The sequence below is a fragment of the Microtus pennsylvanicus genome, chromosome 9 (genome assembly GCF_037038515.1).
Source record: "Microtus pennsylvanicus isolate mMicPen1 chromosome 9, mMicPen1.hap1, whole genome shotgun sequence".
In the NCBI taxonomy this organism is placed as follows: domain Eukaryota; kingdom Metazoa; phylum Chordata; class Mammalia; order Rodentia; family Cricetidae; genus Microtus; species Microtus pennsylvanicus.
In genome coordinates, this window is record NC_134587.1 from 23,324,557 (window position 1) to 23,346,372 (window position 21,816).

Below are 21,816 nucleotides of genomic sequence, written 5' to 3' on the forward strand. Positions count from 1 at the left end.
AACCCACCTCAGACACACAGATACACAGACACACAGACACACACACACACACACACACACACACACACACACACACAAATGGAGTTTGGATCCCTAGCACATAAAACTAGGCATAGTAAGATGTGTCTGTAACTCTAGTTGCTGGTGGGTGATGAAGACAAGTGGATTTCCTGCCTAGCCAAGCCAGGTAATCTAGAGAAAGTGTTTAGATTTTTTTTTTTCTGATTTTTCAAGACAGCATTTCTCTGTATAGATTTAGAGCTTGTCCTGGAACTCACTCTATAGACAGGGCTGGCCTCGAACTCACAGAGATCTATCTGCCTGCCTCTCTCATCCAAGTGCTGGGATCAAAGACGTGCACGACCACCGCCAGGCTCAGTGTTGAGATTCTCAGGATGAAGATTCAGTGATGAGAATGTAGAAAACTAGTTATGAAAAGCACAACAGTACATAAAACAGTGACCAGACTCAACATGGTTATGACATATATGCCTATAATCCCAGCACTCAGAAGGCAGAGGCATGAGGATCACTGCCAATTCTAGGTGAGCCTAGTCTATATAACAAGTTCCAGGACAGTCACAATTACTTACCATGACCTTGATTCAAAAAAAAAAAATTAAAAAGGGTGTGTGCTTACAAATTTCTGTTGAAGCTGATGTACATATGCTTACCCGAAAAGGAAATCCCCCAGATTTTAAATTCTCATCTTTGACTAGTAACGTTTAGTCATTTTTTTAATTTTCTTCCTTGTATACGTAATTTTTAATATCTTCATAATGATTGTGTTATTCTTGCAATAAGAAAACTGGTGTACATGGCAACCAAGTGCTCCAAGAGAAGCCTGAGATGGACAGCTGACAACTGACCCAGTCCCAAGTCATCTGACTTGGGGAATTTTCCTATTACACAATGGTTCTTGTCTTTAAGAAAAACGAGTCAAGAACCACACAGAGAAAGGAGAAAGATGTTTCCCCTTTGCAATTTATTCGGAATCTGGGGACAGGGACTAGAGAACATTACAGAAGTATCTGCCTTTTTCTCAGGATCCTAGAGTATCCACCCCAGCTAAGATGAATTGGCCTTAAGCATTGGGCACAGAAACTATTTAAACTAGTTACTTAAAGCTACTTATTTAAAACCACCCCTGCGTTTAACTTATGTATGTGTGTATGTGATGTGTGTATGTGTGTGATGTGTGTATGCGAATATACACATATACATATCAACAGGATGTATTCAGGGGTCAGTGGACAATTTTCAGGAGTTGGTTCTCACCTTCTATCTTGTTAAGGCAGGATCTCTCATTTCTGCCGCTGTGGTGTAGACTGCAGGCTACCAGAGTCTAGAATCTCATAGGTGGACTGCTCACACAGGGGCCCCACTGTACTAAGTCACAAAGGAAGCTCGCAGAAGTCAGAGTCTCTCCTGGAATGAACTCAGCCTTGCTTTCTACCCTGCCAGTAGCAATCTACTACTTGTTTGCGAGACATAGTCTTTTCTCTGGGTGCATCCAGGTTCCTGCTAGTCACACTGATTGGGCACATTCAGGGCGGTACGGCATATTCACCCGACACCACTGTCCAGTTCGGTGTAACATCCATTGTAGGAAAACATTTACCACACACGAGACGCCAGCAGTCCTTCAGCCCAACTCAGACACAGGCTGTGTGACAGTGAGCTTAGTTACCTCGTCTATAAAATCTCATCTGCATCCAAAGATACAGAGTTTGAGATTATGTAAGCAGGGTGAAGCATACCTGCCAAACTCGCCCCGTGATATAGAAGACTTACAAGAAGCTCTCCCTCACATTCCCGTACCTTCCCAGTGCAGGGGCCACTATGCAAGTCTATAGGGAGAGATGGGAGCAACAGCAGCAATCTGCCTTCTCTGAGCTACAACCTAGCGTTGGCCTACTCAGCACCTGCCCTGGCCCAGGTACACTTAACACTCTCAGATAAATCCTGCCGCTTCACTGGTAAAACAGCCAGTAGGCCTCCTCTCACTTGTCTCTAACATCACTGTCCAAAGCAAACTCAAATAGAGCAGAGACGCTGTTATTTGTGGAGTGTCCTGTCATAACTCCCTACAAAGCCCAGGACCCACCGCAGATCTGGGCCACAGGTTGCTGGTTGCAGAAGTCACAGAGAGGGAGCTGACTCTCCCTCAGGTCAGGCTCCAATCACGTGAAGTCCAGTGGCCGTACCTCCAACACTGTCAGTAGGCACGGACTGAAAGCATTCTCCTGTAAGAACCCTGATCAAAGGTTTGTGTCCTGAATTAACCCAACAGGGTTAATCCACCAGGACAATGTACCCAAGTGTGGCTTTTTCGTCCTTTCTTCAGAACAGTTTTTTTGGGTACTTATTTTTCATTCAGTTCAGAGAAACTGTGGAGTTGCTTTTGGCTTTGTCATAGCTCTGGACCCCATCTCTATTGCGGGGGGGCGGGGGGGGAAACACTAATATAAGACCAAAAAGCTACACCAAAACACTTAGCTTTGTAAGTTCATCTTTTTAAAGAAACCAGGGTATTTCTTAGGAACGCATTGCCTTAAAAGTGATACGCTGACCTCAGACGCTGAAGACATACACCACTCAGAATATGAAGACACGCACCACAACTGATTACTCTTACAGGGATTACCTGGGAACAATCTGTTCCCGAGTGTCAAAATGGGTCTTTCTCGCTCACTCATTCAGAGCATGCCAACTTCGGGCCAGCAGTCCCACTGGCCAGTTTCCTGTCATCCCCTCCCTACCATTCAGCCTGCACCCCTGGGCCAGCCCCAAGCCGTGCGCCTCCCCTTTACTGTCACTCCTGGTCCACCTGTGCTGAGCAGTGACTCACGGCTGCTCTTGTGCTTCACGGTGACTCAGGGCATTCGCATTGCTGGTATCTGCCTTACATTATCTCAAACCTTGGGAATACAGACGTAATTATTTGTTCGTGTGGGACAAGGAAACTGACATTTAAAGAGACCTTAAAGGAACTGGACGTTGAAGCAAGTCTCCAGAAAGTTCTACACACTATCAGCAAGATCAAGTGGACAGTGGAAACAGCCCAATCAATTATACTTACACACATCAGAAAGTCACATTTGTGTTCATTAGGCTATATAACTGAAGAAGTTAATGATTACAACTCAGCCCAAAGCAAAGACACCAGCGAGTGAGGCAGAACATGGATCGTTAGCTTTCCATCTTAACCACCTTGGTCACACTCAGGTACCAAGTATTTCCTGCGCTCATCATTGCTTTCAACAGATCCTCCTTAGCCCATGAGAAGAAAAAAAGAGCTAAAAAACAGGAGTCTAAGCAAAATCTGGAGAGTGTATGCACTTAGGAAAGAGAGACAATAAACTCAGCAGTCCAGGACAACCTTGACTACAGAGTGAATTCAAAGCTAGCCTGGACTATGAGATACTGTGTGAGAAATTATAAAAGTAAAGATAGTGCTCACAGCTATGATGTAAAGGACATGAGAGAGGGAGCCAGCTAGGAAAGAGAAGGCCTAATTTCTTTCCTTTAGGAATGGGTAGAACTGTCCTAACACTGACATCTATTTTTATTCTTTTTATGTTACATCCAGTGGCCAACATGACACCTGGCAAGGTCAGGCACTGAAGGATGCATCATTTACCATGCAGGTGGGACTATAATAAAGCTAGAGGTTGTGGCCTCTGGCAGACATCTTAGCTCTAGCCAAGTCTGGCCAACCTACCTGAAGAAGGACTTCTGGCTGGGAAGCACCCTGTCCTCAAAGGTAAACAAGATTAGAATGAGGTAGAAGTCCAGCATGGTTACCTAGGCAGGACTCGTGAGTAATAGAGCAATCACAGCTGAGAAGGAGATGAGAAGAAATAAGCCAGGTGGGGTAGCTATTACTTATCTCATAGGATACAGGTGAAGTCAATGGAATTTGAACTTTGCACAGAAGACAAATTATAGGCAGTGGAGTATATAGCTCCATACTGTGTTATGAAGGTCATTCTAGTCGGTTTCCACAATACAAAGTCTCACCACACACCCGGGAGGATTGGGAAGGCTCAAGGCAAAAGGCAGCCCCTTTTACTAACTGCCCCATTCTCTGAAGCATCACCAGAAGATGAACTAGAAGGGCACAGCTGGGTGTGGTGACACCTACCTACTGCCTCATTTTCCCAAGCTCACTCTGTCCTCTGGACCTCAGAATCTACCCCTCGAAACTCTATCATGTTCTCATCTCTCAATGCTCCTTTTCCAGCATAAACGCTAAGATTACTAAGGAAGTGAGATTTATCCTTAATTTTGAAAGTTGATGCATCAATCAATGCCCTCCCTTCGCAGCATCCAAATAAGGGTGTGTTGCTTTATTCTCACACTGGGGTCTAATATTTCAGCCAATAAAACAGGAATGACTGTACTAAAATGTCTGAGCCAATTTTGGTGAGTCCCTTTCCTGGTCTTTCCTGTAATGAAGTGATAGAGTTAGTATCTCACTTCCCAAGAGGCTGGTCTGTTTCCATTGCACTTGAGTTTTTAAATACTTTTAGTTAACAGCCCTGCTCATATCCCCCAAATCTCCCAACCTCACCTTCCAATGTTTTCTCTATATTTTTTTTTCTCTTTTTTTCTTTGTTGTTGTTTTTGAGACAGCATTTCCTGGAACCCTAGCTGGCCTGCTATTTACTATGCATGTAGCTCAGGCTGGCCTTGGTACTGGCAGGTGTAGGTTGTGGCAGTTGGCCCTTGATATGCTTACCTAGCACATACCTATAATCTCAGTGCTCAAAGGCTGAAGTAGGAGATTGTATATTCCAGGCCAGACTGGGTCACATAAAAAGGTCAGGCGGTGGTGGCGACTGCCTTTAATCTCAGCACTCAGGAGGCAGAGACAGACAGATCTCTGAGTTCATGGACAGCATGACCTACAGAGCGAGTTTCAGGACAGACTCCAAAGCTACAGAGAAACCCTGTCTCAAAAAAAAAAATGAAGTTTATAGTATTAAACTTTACCTCCTTTATATTTAGGAATATATGTGTATGCATATATTCATGCAATAACAATTAAGAAAAAAAGAAAGAAAGACCATGAATTTTAAGGAGAGCAAGAGATGGTTTGGAAGAATGACAGGGGAGGAAGAAATGTTGTAATTATATCACAGTCTCAAAAACAAAACGACCATTTGCCAATCATACAAAACATGAAACTTGGTTGCTCTTATATTTTTTAAGTTCTAGTATTCTTTAAAACAGACATGCTGCACAATTAAAAAAATAAAAAACAAAGCATTGCTTCCTCTTTCCCTCTTACTATTTCTCCTTGCAGCCATCTACCCGTCTACCCCTCATCACTGATGACATCATCTACCCGTCTACCCCTCATCACTGATGACATCATCTACCCGTCTACCCCTCATCAGCACCTATTTCTTTTCTAGACTTTGCTTTGTGTATATTTATCTGGAGGCTCCAACCCTCGAGCCCCTGACCTCTGATGACCTTTTCTCTGATTCGGTCTCATTCTCATAGCCCTGCTTTAAGCATGAGGGTTCTTTGCGCCAGCTCCCGAGCCTTCTCCTTCACAGCAGCGGGTGTGAGCATCACCGCCCCCTTCTCAGCTCATCTCCTTGGTTTAGTGTTTTAATTTCCACATGGCAGTTGTGACTGGTTCCCAAAACCATTCACTTTTTGTTTTATTCGCAGTCAATTCTCACAATGTTTAGCTTAAGACAAAAGTTTATTGTTTTAACTTCTTTCATGCACGCGCCCTTCTTCCTCTTTACCTAAACTCCTCCAACTGATGAATCTCATCAATCTGTCTTCTCAAGGCCTTCACCCAAATAACTGAACAAACAACCTGGACAAAACCACAACCACAGATGCTCTCAACTTAAAACCATGAACCCTAAATATCGAACGGGAAATGCTCATTGGCCAAAGAGCTCCATGTCAAATCCCTGCTCAGCCCTCCAGACTCCAGGAACATCATCTCAGGGAAAGGGTAGGCTGTAAAGAAGGACAACTCCATCCACCCCACCCAAGATCTGCCCCATCATCCCTTACCCATCCTCTCTATGGTCCTCCCTTGCCGTGAGAGTACCCTGTTTCCAAGTATCCAAGCATCCTGTTTCTGACAAGGACCAAGCCCTCCATTTTACCTCAAGTCTCCTCCTTTTCTTACTCTTTAGCAATTTTATTCCTACTATTGTCCAGCACTCTCTCCAACTGTCATCACCGGACACTCATCCCACTGTCCGCTGCTTTAACGAACTTCCCTCTACAATATCTCCTTTCAAGAACTATTTGATTCTCTTTGTTTTTCCTCACATTTCTTGAGTTTCCTGAAAGCACCGTCTACACATCCACAACTCAACCCAGTAAGCTTTGACCCAGCTTCTCCACACATCAGTCAAAATCAAAAACAAACTATTTCACCAAGTGCAATCTCTACAATTGACGCAAAACCATCTTTTTGCTCTTGTCTTCAGCATGATCACATTCTCCTGGTTTCCCTCCTAGCCAATGGCAAGTCTCCTATGTAACAACTGATCACTGACCCCTTCTCTATCTGAACATTGTCTATAGGAAACCCCATGTAGTATCAAGTATAACCTCTGTAGGGGGAAAAAAACTTGTCTGTTCAGACCAAATGCCTTTCAATCTCTCCAAATTCTATTTGCCCAGCTGTATGAAATGTCTAATACACACCTCACACACCAATCAATGCTTTTTGCCTACCAGCAAACCTGTTTCCCTCCAAATTCTCATTTTCTCAGTAATTAGCGTAGATGTTCAAGTAAAAAATGAACCCTTTATTTTGATTCTTCTTTTCAATCTACTATCGTATTTAGTCACCAATCTATTTCAGAAACATCTCCTAAATCTGTCTATTTCTTCCCGCCTTTAACACAATGCTTGTCCACATGGTAATTTCTCAGTTGAACAACTAAAATAGAATTTTAACTGAGATCCTCTCTCAGTGTCTTCCCCTTATTCCAAAAGTCTGTCTACTTTGAACAGTCAGAGCAGACTCTGATAGTACTCAGTCTCAATGGAATCACTACCACCCACCATTGGTTCTTGGCAAGCTGACAGTCTATATCATAAAGGTCATGACCTTTCCAAGCAGCCCAGCTCTAACTGACAATAGTTAACTACTTCGTGGGTAGAAGATAACCTCATGTCAAAGAAGATTAAGCTTTTAAATAATTTTAATTTAGTCTTTTTTTTTTTATTTTCGAGACAGGGTTTCTCCGTAGCTTTTGGTTCCTGTCCTGGAACTATCTCTTTTAAGAAACAAAAAAGACTTTTGTCTTTTTGTTCATGTTGTTGTGAAACAAGGTTTCCTTCTGTACCCAAGCCTGGCCTGGAGCTCACTATGTCCCCCAAGCTGGCTTCAAACTTAGGGCAGTCATCCTGCCTCGGCTCCCAGGTTCTGGGATTGCCAGCACGAACAACCATGCTCATCTGAGAGACACTATTCTGCGCTGCGTCACTTTAATGGTCTGCATGCAATCATTCTCAGATGCAACTGAAGCATTGTAACTTGAATTAAGCCTTAATCTGGCCTCGAAGACTTTAAGAAGTTTCTCTTGAATGTTATGAAAATTTTCATACAGACACACTATAGATGCTCACATCCTAATCTAGTTGTAGACGGCTGTGGGCCACCATGTACTCAAGTCCTCTGCAAGAGCAATCAGAGCTCTTAACCCTGAGATATCACTTCAGCCCCAAATCTATGAGAAGGGAACATTGGCCCAATTCTATGAGAAGGGCGTGTTGGTGCACACACTTTGGCTTTTTTACTTACTTGTTTGTTGTTTGTTTGTTTGAGGCAGGATCTCATTATGTAGCTCTGGCTGGCCTGGAACTTGCTTTTTAGCCAGGATGACATTGAACTGCCTCTGCCTTCCTAGTGCTGGGATTAAAGGCGTGAGGCCACCATATCTGGTTACACTTAGAATTTTGATGCCACCTGTCCCCTCTGCCTGGAAGACTTTGATACTCATCTTTGCACACAGAGATCTGGTCTTTCAGGACTCAAGGAAAATGTCAGCTTTTGAGACATGCTCTCCGGAGTCAGACAAACCTGCAATAATCACAGAGCACTTGCCATCTCAAATGCCCATTCTTCATTTAGTAACAATCAGCCCTTCCCCGTCCACTAAAATCTAAATTCTACAGGAGTAGATAGTGATCTGTAGACCACTATAGTCCCAATTTGTGGGGAAATGGCCAGCATGCATTAGACTGATAAATTTAATGAATAGATCACATAGGTGGTGAGCAGTGAAACAGCCCAAAGCAGGAAGGGGTAGTCTTCATCGGATTGCAGGACACACATCAATGTGGGAGTAGCCACTGATGTCAGCTCCCGGTTCCCCAGAGGTGTGGCCCGAGATGCTACTCTGAAAATCACCCAAATGGAGAACAGCGACAAATCAGGTGAAACGAGTAACCGCAGAGAAAAGCCAGGGAACTAAGAATAAGTCCGGGAGACAACCTGCACACAGCCAGAGGAAGACTCCAAAGGGAAGCAAGTTGTCACAGCAACCTGGTGAGTTCAGTTTCATCCGGGAGAGACTGAGCAGAATACAGAAGTTTCAAAAGTAAGAGATAAAAACTCACTGGCTTGCCAGTCAGGACCCCAATAAACCTGACGGAAATAGATTTACCTGTGATTGGACCCAGGTCTCCAAAAAGCATAGAGTGGAAGGCAAGAAAGTTAGCAAAACGGTCAAAGCATACTTTTACAAAGCTCAGCTTAAAGGCAGGAAGTGAGCGTGTAGCTGGCTGTGTGGGTGACTGCATGGTTATAGTTTGGTCTTGTCTGTGCTGGGCCTTCTTGTAAATATTTATGATACACATGAGCTGGCCTGTATGGTTGTATCTGTCCATAACCCCGGCCACCAGAGGCTAAAGCAAGACCATTGTGTTAGAGTGGATCTGAGCTACTCGGCAAATCCCTGTCTTGCAGAAAGATAATAATAAAAGTAATTTTCTGTTGTTTTTTTAGAGACAGGGTCTCACTATGTAGCCTGCCTGACCTTAAACTCATTATGTAGACCAAGGCTGGCCTCAAACTCACAGAGACCCGCCTGCCTCTGCCTTCTGAGGTCATGCGCCACCACTCCCAATAGTCTTTCACTTCGTAATAAAAATTAAATGTGAGCAGGGAGAATTTTCACAAAGTAACTGAAGGGAATGCATGTTTTTAACCGAAGCATTCAAGAGGCAGTGGCAAGTGGATCTCTGAGCTCAAGTCCAGCCTGGTCTACATAGGACAGACCATACCACAGTAAAAATAATACAGATAATAACAGGAAAAGTATGACCTTGGGTGGCTCAAAGCTGGATGCTGATAGAGAACCTAGGTTCAGGTGCAAGAAGAGATGGAGAGGAAAATATTGACAGTTTTCACGCTATCTCTGTATTACTGGTATAAGATGGCAGATCGTATGAAAAAGGTATCATTTAAAGACCTCTATTCCCATCTTCTTGGGCTCCTATATAGAAGATACTGGCAATCTCTTTTTTTATGGTTTTTCAAGATGGGTTTTTTTCTGGGTAGCCCTGACTGTCCTGGAACTTGCTCTATAGATCAGGCTGGCCTTGAACTCACTGAGATCTGGCTGCCTCTGCCTCCCAAGGGCTGTGCTTGAAGGCACGTGCCGCCACTGCCCTGCTGGAGGAAATAAGATTCTGTATCGGATTTCCAACCAAGCCATCCTGAGCGGAGCTCACACATTCACTTGAGTACACCACGCTGGGAGGGTGGAAGTGTCTCTTCCCTTTCAGTTTCCACTAGCTAGATGGCGTTAAAAACGAAGCTAGAAGGAAGTTCCACATCATAAACAGAAGGACCAAGTGTCTGGACAAAGGGCAGAAAGCCATGCCCAAAACAACACGTGAAAAAGAAATGAATGTGTCTGTGAGCTTGGGTCTATTTTCAGATCTCTCTGTAACTGCAGTTTAGTCTTGCTCTAACCACTAACGAGCATCTTTTGCAAAAGAAATGCATGAGTGGGATGAAAGGCTCGATGATGCTCAAAGTTTGGGAGAGCTGTAGCAAGAAAGGAATCTGGAGGCAAGAGAAGGGTAAATTCAAGGCCAGCACGATTTATAGGTCGAGACCTTGTCTTCAGAAAATACAGGGAAGAAATGGAGAAAGAGGCTAACAGTCAAGTGAAAGACGTGGCTCCTAAGTAAGGTAGGGAAACAAATTGGCATGTGCCCCTGACTTGCATGATTATGTTCCCTGTCCCCAAGGCAGTCAGCAGCCCAGATGTGAGAGTACAAAACAGATGGATGCTAGGGTGCAGGCTGTTCAGACAGTCATCAGATTCAAGGACTTTGTCACAAGTCATAGGTTCCTGAAGTCAAGTCCAGAGGCAGCTACTGAGTCACCAGGTGAAGTGTTAACAAGCGTTAAGTGCTGAAAGGTGAAGTTCAATGGAAGGAGCAGCAGAAATCAAAGGAGCAAAAATCAGGAAACACCTTACCAAAAAAGAAGAAGAAGAAGGAGGAGGAGGAGGAGGAGGAGGAGGAGGAGGAGGAGGAGGAGGAAGAAGAAGAAGAAGAAGAAGAAGAAGAAGAAGAAGAAGAAGAAGAAGAAGAAGAAGAAGAAGAAGAAGAAGAAGAAGAAGAAGAGGAGAGCTAGGTATATGCATGCCTGTAATCTCAGCACTCCGAAAGCTGAAACAGGAGAGCCAAGAGTTCAAGTCTAGCTTAGGCCACCTAGTGATAAGGGCCAACCTAAACCACATTCCTATCTCCAAGAGAAAAGGCAGGAAAAGGGCAAGGAAATAAATGGGCATAGGATTATCTCTTCATAACTTCCTTCACGAAGATTTCCAGAGTCTCTGCTGAACCAGAAAGAAGCTGTGTGACTTTGAATGAGTAACTGGATTTCTCTGATCTCCCTTAATCATCAGTACAACAGGATTCCCTGCTGCTGGAAGAAACAATAGATACAGAGTGAACAATAAAAATGTCTCACCAGGGCCAAGGGCTAAGGAGGAGTACCGTGGTTAGTGGTTGCCTGGAACTCACTGTGATCCTCGCATCTCAACCTCCCAAAGGCTGTATTACTTTTATTAATAGTAAAAGCTACAATTGGGTGAAATCTCTGCATCCCTTTTATTTTAATATGCTGTGAATCTGGCAGCGTGAGTGGTACACATGTATCTCAGATACTTAATGGTGAGTTGGAATGGAAGTACAGGTTAATGTTAACAAGAATGCTTTTAAAAAGTGAAAAAATAGATAGAAATATATTTAAGATTATCCATATGGGGGCTGGAGAAATGGCTCAGTGGTTCTTCCAGAGGACCTGGATTCAATTCCCAGCACCCACATTGCAGCTCACAACTGTAACTCCAGTTCCAGGGATCCAACATCCTCACACAGATATACATGCAGGCAAAACACCAATGCACATAAAAGAAAAATTTTAATTAAAAAAAAAAACAGATGACCCCTGTGAGCATAGGCCTAGAGGAAGCAGCAGGGCATATAGCTTCATGTGGAAGGGAAGCCACATCCCCAAAGGCTAGAGACAGGATCTCTTAAGTGCACACAATAAAGAAAGTCAGGCGAGGGTCAACAGTAAACAGCACCATTGGCAAGACTGGCTTCCTAGTAAACAGGATAGGAGTAATACCACTTTATGTTTTCTGCGGGCTTCAAATTCCTGAAGTCTAAGCTACCTCCCTGAATAGAGGGAAACCACAAGGTTCAGAGACTGGGCAAAACCATGTCAGTGGTGCTCAGAAGCAAAAGCCTCCCCTCGGGGTCACCTTTGACCTCCTACATAAATGGTCCTTGAGTTTTTGGTTCCTTAGAATCCAGAGAACTTGGAGGCTGGAAAGAAGGCTCAGTAATTAAGAGCCCTTCCTTGCTCTTGCAGAGACCCCAACTTGGGTTTCCCAGCACCCATGTTGGATGGTTGTAACTCCAGCTCCAGAGGATCCAATGCCCTTTTCTGGCTCCCATGGACACCCAAACATGCAGGACATACCCTCACACACATGAATAAAAACAAAAATAACTAGCTTTTAAAATGAAAGGACCAGAAACTTTATTTGATAATGGTGACAAGCTTTTAACAACTACCTCCTTAGAATTTGCCAGATTCTTCAGTGGCTTTTAGTTTTTGTTGTGGCTTTTTTTCTGTTTTCATTTTGTTGGCCTTGGTTTTTTGTTTTGAGACCAGGTCTCTCCACACCTGGCTGTCCTGAAACTCACTATGTAACTATGTAGCCCAGGCTAGCCTAGAACTCAAAGAGTTCTCACTTTACCTAAAGTGCTGAGACAAAAAAGATGGGCTATCATGTCCTCCTTGTTTTTATTTTTTCAAACAGGGTCTAAGTAGCTCAGGCTTTGACCTATGTAAATCTCCCACACCCCTTTCCCAAAGTCCCAAGTGCTTATACATGGACACAACCCACTCAGTTAGGATTTTGTTTTCCTAAGAAACTTGATTAGGTAGGGAGGTGAGGAACAGGGAAACCAGTGAAGTAAAGGAGCCTCCAAGCCTCAGTAGCGCTGACAGAGATAGGAATCATGTGTCCTCCTGGTTTATAGAATCTTTCAGTAATTTTTTTGAGGGATTGCTTTTAGAATATCAGTTTGACTGATGCAATTGCCTCTTTGCAAATATCCTAGAAACTGCCAAATGTGTAGGGGAAAAGAGAAGGCGTTTAACGATAACGCTTATAATATCCAATTGAGCTAATTATCTGAAATGTAGCTAGTACGTGTCATCCGCTGCCCAATCACACCCAGCTCAAACCAACTGCTTACTTCTTAAATAAGTAAAGTTTACTCTTAAATGAGTAAGCTATGAGAGGATCATATATCCAACAGTATTTGGTCTGTGTCCTGCAAGTAAGTAAGCTATGAGAGGATCATATATCCAACAGTATTTGGTCTGTGTCCTGCAAGGCACTTGGGTAAGACACCTGAGGTCTATAAATCTGTTATCTGTCATACTGGTGGCACACATCTTTAATCCCAGCACTTTGGCGGCAGAGGCAGGAGGATCTCTGAGTTCAAGACCAGCCTGGTCTACGAAGTGATTTCCATGACAGCCAGAGCTACAAAGAGAAACCTAGTCTCGAAAAAACAAAAACCAAAAACGGGTGAAGATGGAAGAGCACAGCAAGACACAGCTGTAGAAATACGTAGGCTTAAAGAATTCTAGCTAACACCCACTTTGACAGGACCCAAGGAGAGAGGCAGAACCCAGGAGCAAAGCTGGATGTTTCCTGACCTCCAAGACAAATGCTTAGACCTGATCCCACAGCACAGGAGAAGGCCAGGAAGGGTGGAACAGAGAGGAGAACATCAAAAGCACTTCTGACTGTACTACAATGAAACATAACATCCTTTATTTATTCAGTTTAAATCAAAGGAAAAGGACCTTGAGAACCTGGTACTCTAAACTATTGTTTTTGTCACTTTGAAATATATTTAGAAGATTATTGGGTTATATTGGCATATAATAGCATAAAATCTTAGCCAGATGTTTCCGAATCTCTTTTCATTGAACATAATGTTCCCTCTTCACATGTATATAATTTCCACTAGGCCCTGGTGACCACCAGCAAAAACAAGGGAATAATTCCAGTTGTAACACTCAAGTTTCTCTAAGTCTGTGAGTACTCTCACCAAATCTTAGGCAGAGACAATCTTGCCCAACACCACCAGCTTCCTTAAATCTCATCTTTCAGAAACTGGCCTCTCTGTTACAGGTTTGAGGTCTCCTTTCCCTGCCAAGTAAAATCAGTCATAAAATTGCATATGTGGTCAGTCAAAGATAAGAGTATCCACAAGACATCACTATCTGAAGAACAGAAAGTTTGAGAAGTCTAAAGTCATTGCTCAAAAGGTACCCACACTATTACAGTAGCTCACTGTTCAGAAATAAATTAGTGTTTACATCTTCCTGAACAGCTAAGAGATTCTCCAAGTAATGTCAGATTGTTACTCCAGATGAACAAGAACACTGCCCCTCTACTCAAAGCACTTCTGACACCAAGTGTATAGGGTTTTTGTTTGTTTGTTTGTTTACATGAATTGTTCTTCCAGTTCCGCAAGAACACCAACCAACAAGTCCTATAATTTAACTCCAATTCCGATAGCACAGCCTTCATCAGTTAGGGGTTCAGATCCACAAACTACCGCCTCCCCGAAACACACACAAAAGCACTTTAGACAGTGGTCACACAATCGGTTTCCCAGGTTACCAACACTTCTGCCAATTTACCTTCAAGTCTAGGATCCCCACCCCGTCTCAGGTTTAGTAACAGGCTATGATAACTCAGATTCAGAGAAAGGCGTTTATAAGTCTACTGTAAAGACAGCATAAAGAATGAAAATGAACTGGGCGTGGTGTTGCATGCCTTTGATCCCAGCAGAGTCAGGGAGATCTCTTTAAATTCCAGACCAGCCTGACCTACAGAGCAAGTTCCAGGGCAGCCAAGGCTACAATAGTGAGATTCATTCCGGATATATGAACAGGGAATAAAGTGCACAGTGCAGTTTGGGAACAGGGCCAAGGAGTTTCCCTCCCTCTCAGGTCTTCTCACCCTTCAAATATTCGGAAACTCCGATTTTTCCAAATCAAGTAACTTAGCGTTTTATGAAGGCTTTATATGTAGGCAAGATGGTCAGACCACAGGCTGTTCCTGATTATCTCTAGCCTCTTGGTCCTCCACAGGCAAGGTGAGACGGAAGTTTCAACTCTGACCTCAAAGCCTCCTGCACTCCGCTCCCATCCCTGAAGCTATTAACTACGAGACACTCAGCTCCTATCCCTGGCGCTGTCTACGGACTCATTAGCAATCTCATGAATTCACAAAAGTGTACTCAGCCCAGAGATTCCAAGAATCTTAGAACTTAAAACAAACTTGGAACTTCCTGGGTCAGAAACAGGGAGACTCTGTGCCTCTTCTTTTCCTGCTCTGTTTGTTAAGACGGGTGGCCTTGAACGCCAGTCTCTTGAGTGGTGGCATTAAATGTGTATACCACCACACCCACCTCCTGTTTTCATTATTTCAAAATATCTGAGAATAAATAAGAATTAAGAAGAATTAAAATTGCTTATTAGCTATTTCTTCACATCAATTTTAATGAGCTAACCAAGGCTTCACCTATCAATATCACAAACCATGCTTTCCTGCACAAATAGCAAATCTGATATTGCAAGAATCAGAACAAAACTCTTAACTGAAAAATGGGAAGTAAGCGTACAGATAAGGCAGAGTGGGGTGGATCGCTGTGAGCACTGGGCTAGCCTGGTCTACATAGCTAGTTTCAGGCCATCCAGGGTTATAAACTGAGATCTTGTCTCTATAAATAAATAACACAGATGATACATGATATCACATACAATGAGTGAAACAGAAAAGTAGAAGTCACTAACAAAAGACAAAAGGGCTAGAAAACAAGCAAATGATAATAAATAATAACAGTCACATTCACTGAGAGACTCCAGTTAGAATTCAAAACAAACTGGTCACAATCACTAGCTACACTCCTCAGGTATTCCCTCAAACCATTAGCTTCCTTCCGTCAGCATCTCTGGGTATTTTGTTTTCCTTTGTTTTTTTCAAGAAAGGGTCTCACTACTATGCAGCTTTAGCTGTCCTGAACCTCCCCAGGCTGGCCTCAAACTCACAGAAGTCTGCCTGCCTCTGCCTCCCACGTCCTGGAATTACATGCATATAACACTCCACTCCACTCCACCAGCATCTCTTGCTTTCTCTCTCCGGTGACTCTGAGACATCTCTCTGGCTGTATAACAAAGCAGCGTTTCTCAAGCTGTGTGTGGATCAAAACCTTCACAGGGTAGCATATCAAATATTTACATTATTATACATAACAGTAACAAAATTACAGCTATGAAACAGCAACAAAATAATTTATAGTTGGGGGTTACCACAATATAAGGAACATCACTGAGAACCACTGTAATAAAGGAAGAGGTCTATCCTAAAGCTTTCAGGCATTTCCTGGCTTGCAACCATCTTGGCTCTTTTCTTTCTCCATAAAAGATCAATGTGATCACCAGCCAATCGTTATATATGTTTTATTCATCTTGTCAACAATTCAAAAACAAGGCGCATAAACACAATAAAGTATGTCCTTTGCAATTCACAGAAGTAACATTTCCTCTTCCTATAATACTACCTGTATATGTTCTTCTTTTCTCAATGTAGTCGAATTAGCCAAGTGTTTTCATGAGCATTTAAAACCTGTTTCAAAGCCATGAGTGATAACACCTTCTTATAATCTTAGTATTCCAGAGGTTGAGGCAGGGAGGATTTCCATGACTTCCAGACTTAAGTCTGGACCAATCCTACCTCCTAAAATGATCATCTTGTTTGTCTTTAGGCGGTTTTAAGCCTGTTATCAATGGTACTCTCTGCAATATCAACTTGTCTCTAAAGAGTTGAGCCATCTACAGTCATCTGTAGGATCAGGAATAACTCCTGAGAAATTTCTCATTAGGTGGTCTATCATTCTGAGAAACATCACAGGATTTGCATAAACTTAGGTGGTTTCCATCTCACTCGGCAAGACTTTCGTGGGACCATAGTTACATAGGTAGCTGGTTAAAATGTCAGGGGGCACCTGAATGCATGTTTTCTCCCACTAAACAAACTCCATACATTAATAAAAAAAACAGCTAACAGTAATTTTGCTTTATCTACTATTTATTGCTACATAATCCTACACACAAACTGCATAAAACTTCCTTTAAGAAACCAAATGTAGCCAGGCGGTGGTGGCACAGGCCTTTAATCCCAGCACTTGGGAGGCAGAGGTAGGCGGATCTCTGTGAGTTTGAGAACAGCCTGATCTACAAGAACAGGCTCCAAAGCTACAGAGAAACCCTGTCTCAAAAAAAAACCAAAACGAAAAGAAAAAAAGCCGAATGTACTACCTATGCAATTTCTGGTGCCTTCTGAAGAATTGTTTTTGCGCTGGGGAACACAAAGAATCAAGCTTCAGAAAACATCAACATGTTCCAAATCTAAAGAAAAGCAATTAGATGATGGTCTGGGAATTGTTAATAACCACAGCTGCCACTAGCGCTCCTCCTACTGCCCCAACTAAAGGGGGAAATTCTGGATAATTCATGCTTACCATGAGAGAACTAAATTACCTGCCTAGCTGTATTCTTTCCCCAAAATCTGCTTTTTCAATACAAAAAAAAAAAAGGAGGAAGGAAACTAACATTTCAGAAACAGATTGCCTCTGGAGCATATTCCCAGGGATTGTAGTTCTGCTCTACATTATTACCCATGGTTGCTTGTGACACTTAATGAGTTTCAATATGTTCCCTCAGGCCAAAAAAAATCTGTTTCTTAGATTCTGATACATTGTTCCAGGTTAGTCAGTGCTTGAGAAAGCATTTGTGAGAGCTTAGTAGAAGTCAGTGGCCGTTCCAGGTCCTAGAGATCTCAAAATGTCTAAGACACACCATACCCAAGTCAAAGCTTACATCCTGGAGCTGCACCGGACGTAAATAAAATAACCACATAGGATTATGTAAGAATTATATCAGTTTGGCATCGTGATTTATCCAGAGTGGTCATCAAATCGTGATTGCCCTATAAATATTAATTACAAGACCTAAGCAAGAAGGCACAACACCCATTGAGAACTGCTAGCTCTGTTTTGCTCATTAACAGAACCACGCAATTGCCTTCCCCTGGTGTCTAGAATGACTTTATAAACTGACTATGTGACCTCTCTGAACACAGAGTTCTAACGATTTTGTCTCTCTTCTCACCCATTACTCACTGGGGTGAAGGGTTAAACTGCTAAAATAAGGGAAGTATGGTCATTTGACTAATGTCCCTATGAGAAACATGGGGAGGTTTCAACACACTAATCATTAAGGCCCCCGAGACAGCACAATGCCATTGGGCAATGGCATCCAGGCTTCGTGATCTGATCAATAGTGACTGAGTCGTCCCTGGTCCCAGGGTGGCCATCGCCAGTACTTTCCACCTTCAAAAGGGAAACTCTGAGGCGCTAAACTTTGGAATATATGCAAATTACAAAGTTTTGTTTTAAGCAACGAGGACATTAATTTACCAACTTCCTTCTCGCACCCATTTGTACAAATTGACAAATTTAACTATTGGCTGTTTCTGTAGCAACCTCCTGGGATATTTACGGGTTGTGTCACTTGGATGAGCCTGTCAATGAGATTTTGGAAGAACTTGTGTCGGTGGAGAAAAGCTGTTTCAGGGGTACCTGTATCTCCGCAAGGGGAGAAGGAAGGTCTCGGGACCACTATCTGCTAAGACCCTTTGAGCCACCGCACTCCGCAAACTTTCTTTAACTAGAAGCAGTTGCCTTGTGGAGAGTGGAAGCTGTTGCTGGTGTACACGGTGCGTTTCCTCCTAGTCCAGTCACACCCTGGCAATTGAGTTTCTCAAAGAAAGCCTCCTCCCTCCTCCAGAAGGGTCTCCGACCCTCACCACAGAAGGAAACAGCAATCCTCCTCACCGGAGGAGCCGCGTTCGCAAGTGAAAAGTTTGCATAAAGTTTCACTGATGTGCAGACTCCCTACCTCTTCGTAGGGAAAGTGGATCACAAAGGTATTCCAGCCTCGTCTAGCCCTGACCGAGAAGAAAGTCTCAAGCCTCCCCCAGTTTCCCGCCACCACCACCTCCACCTCCGCCACACCTCAGCCCCACAGAGTCCGAGTCAGGGTGCTCAGAAAAAGGGACCACTTTCTCCTAGAAGCCAGGGCGGAGGAGAAGCGGGTGGCCAGGACGCACACACCTGAGATCAGTCCTCACGCGCGAGGGGACAGCGGGTGGGCAGGGGCGCCAGGATCCTCCAGCCAGGGCGGAGTCGGCCTCGCTGAGAACCAGAGTGGCCCTGGGCTCGCGGCGAGCGCGCCGGGATGTCACCGGGTCAGGCGGGGCCACGGTAACCCGACCCGCCCGCCGACGCCCCTCCCGGACACTTCCTCCTCCCACCTCGTGCGCCTCCGCCTCCCCGGGGGATGACCCTGCGACTCCGCCACCGCGTGCGCCGCGACACCGCGGGCCTGGGCTCCTCGGCCCGGCGGGGAAACGCGGAAGTGCAAGCGGGTGTGCGAGCCGCGGGCGGGGAAGGGCGGCTGCAGACTCGCGCTCTGGGCCTCGCGGGGACGTGAGCTGGCCCTGCCCTCCCCGCCCCGGGGTGATCGATCCTGCTCTGCGCCGGGGCGGAGAGGGACTCCACACCCCGCCACTCCACGCCAGCTGGAGGGAAGACGAGATGGCTGAGCTAGGCCCGGGAAGCCGGCGGGGTGTCGGGTTCCTGTCCCTCCCCACGCTGGCCACCCCCCCACCCCCACCCCCGCCATCTGCCCGGGGAGGAGGATGTTCGCCCGCCTGCTGCCCGCCGGGGTTGCCTTACCTGATCACGCGTCGCGCGTCCCCAGATCCGGCGCTCCCCCCTCCCCCACCGCACCTCTCAGTCGCCAGGCTTCCCTGGGCCTAGAAAGGCGTCTAGGAGTCGGGGGACCCTGGGGACAGGGCCTGCAGCTCTCGGCCCGGCTACCCCAGCGCGTTCTGCGGCCGCTCCAGGCCTCTTGACCCCAGGCCTGAATGTTATAGCACAGTGACCCTGGGAGAAGACCAAGCCCGGTCAGCAGGGGTGGGATGCTGAGCACTGGCCCAACAGGGCCCAGCCCTCGTACAGGTTGGGGGAGGCGGAGAGCCCTGGCTGCGGAGCCACAGGCTTCCCACTTGCACCCCCTCCCAACCCGACCCTGCCCACTGAGCATGCCCAGCTCACTTGTTGCTACTACAAGGGTTAGGCAAACCCAATGGTACCCAAAGAGGGGTTAGGTTGGGTTCCGAAAGACCCCACTTTGTTGAGGCTTTAAATCATGAGATTTAAGTGTTTCCACCCACCGTGGTGTTAGAAAAATATAGAGGGACTGATCTGAAAAGCTCCTCAAATAAAGCAGCCAAATTAGTTTGAGGGAAAGTGTAACAGTGTTTAGTAATCAATTGTATATATGTGTATATATATGGTTTTTCGAGACAGGGTTTCTCTTGGAGCTCAGTCTGTAGACCGTGTTGGGCCTGGAACTCCTTCCTGCCTCTGCCTCCCAAGTGCTAGGATTAAAGCCCTGGGCCACCAACGCCCATCCTTTCTTTTTTTTTTTTTGTTTTTTTTTTTTGTTGTTGTTGTTGTTTTTGTTTTTCGAGACAGGGTTTCTCTGTGGTTTTGGAGCCTGTCCTGGAACTAGCTCTTGTAGACCAGGCTGATCTCGAACTCACAGAAATCCGCCTGCCTCTGCCTCCCAAGTGCTGGGATTAAAGCCCTGGGCCAACAACGCCAACCTTTATTTAGTATTCTTAAACACTAAAGAATTCCTCGTAGAAATGTGTGGGGCCACAGATTCCTAGTAACTTCCGGGAGCCCACCACAGTCTCTGGAGACAATCCAATGATTCCCCACCTTGGACATGATAAAATTTGGACATGATAAAATGTTAAGGGTAACAACTCTCATTGTGAAGCTTCTATCCCTGTGCCACTGAATGAGTTTGGAGTTGGAGCCTGGAAATCTTTAGCATTTAAAAATATGTTTTTCACAGTACAGCTCTCGTGCCTCGGTACAGCATCATCTGAGAACTTGGCAGAAATGCAAATTGTCTGCGCGGGAGACTTACCTGAGGTTGAACACCAGCACTAACCAGCCCTCCCCCAGATCCAGCTTCACCCTAGTGGTTGAGAGCCTGCGTTCAGTAGCTCAGTCCTAGATTATTCTGGTTTGAGAATCCTCTAAGTAAACCAATGACTTTGGCTTGGGGTGGGGGTTTGTTTTGTTTTTCAGATCCCAAACAGTTACTTAGAAGTTCAATGGGTTTCTCACAAAGAACTAGGTTGAAATCAGGTCCCTCCCATACTGGCTTTTCTTCCCACCAATTCACCTAGAAGAGTTCAGTTCCTGGATATGGGAAACGCCCCATCATTCACTTTTGTACTCTGAGGCCTATAATAGCTATTTAAATGTTTGTTGATTTTAAATGAATGCTTGCGTGAACAGTTTGTTTCAGGCCCTACTAAGTCCTTGTCTCCTTGTTAACTACCACGCCCCCCTCCCCCCTTCCCCCCCCAACCCGGCCTTCTGCTCTCAGGAAACCTCAAACTGAGCTCCCTTCAGACCCTGGGCCTGACTCAGATGAGAGAGGCTGTAGAAAAAAGTCAGAAGCACTGGGTAGCATTGCACTTGACAAACACTGGCCTCAAAATGATAAAGATCAGCATAGTAAGTATCCAGTAGGATTCCAAGAACCCAAAGGGAAAAGGTGTGTAGGTGAGAGCCGCGAGCCAGGAAGCAATCCTGAACAGCCCACATTCTGTTGTCAAAACCAAAGCATTTCAGCATTCTTCGTGTGTGTGTGTGTGTGTGTGTGTGTGTGTGTGTGTCTGTCTGTGTGTCTGTGTGTGTGTGTGTCTGTGTGTGTGTGTGTCTGTGTGTGTGTATCACATCTCGTCTCAACCAGTAAAATCCAAGAGCAAAATGTTCTGCGGCAGATATTTCCATGAACGAAAATGATTGTTCAGGCCCCAACTAACTTAGAGCATGATCAAAAACAAAACTGAACAGCTTTGTTCTGTCTGCAGATAGAGACAGAGGAAAGCTATGAGTTCAAGACCAGCATAGCAAGTTCCTGGACAGCCAGAGCTACAGTGAGGAATAGCTGGGGGGGGGAGGAGTGCGGAGGAGGGGAGAGGGGCACTATAATTTTTAAAGCAAATGCCATGCCAGATAATTTTTAAATGTACAGGTTTAAGA

General features: G+C 44.8%; 1 protein-coding gene across 4 annotated transcripts in view; it reads right to left on the reverse strand.

Annotated features, from left to right (window-relative positions):
* Positions 1 to 19,763, reverse strand: part of Gpd2 (glycerol-3-phosphate dehydrogenase 2) — a 134,857-nt gene extending 115,094 nt beyond the window's left edge. The window contains exon 1 of one of the 4 annotated variants that reach the window (XM_075985181.1): positions 19,420 to 19,725. The gene's annotated coding sequence lies outside the window, so the exon portion shown is untranslated. Of the gene's footprint in view, positions 1 to 18,795; positions 19,075 to 19,419 lie in introns of those variants that run through there. The other 3 variants (XM_075985179.1, XM_075985180.1, XM_075985178.1) reach the window with 3 other exon arrangements.
* Between the last annotated feature and the right edge of the window lie 2,053 nt (positions 19,764 to 21,816).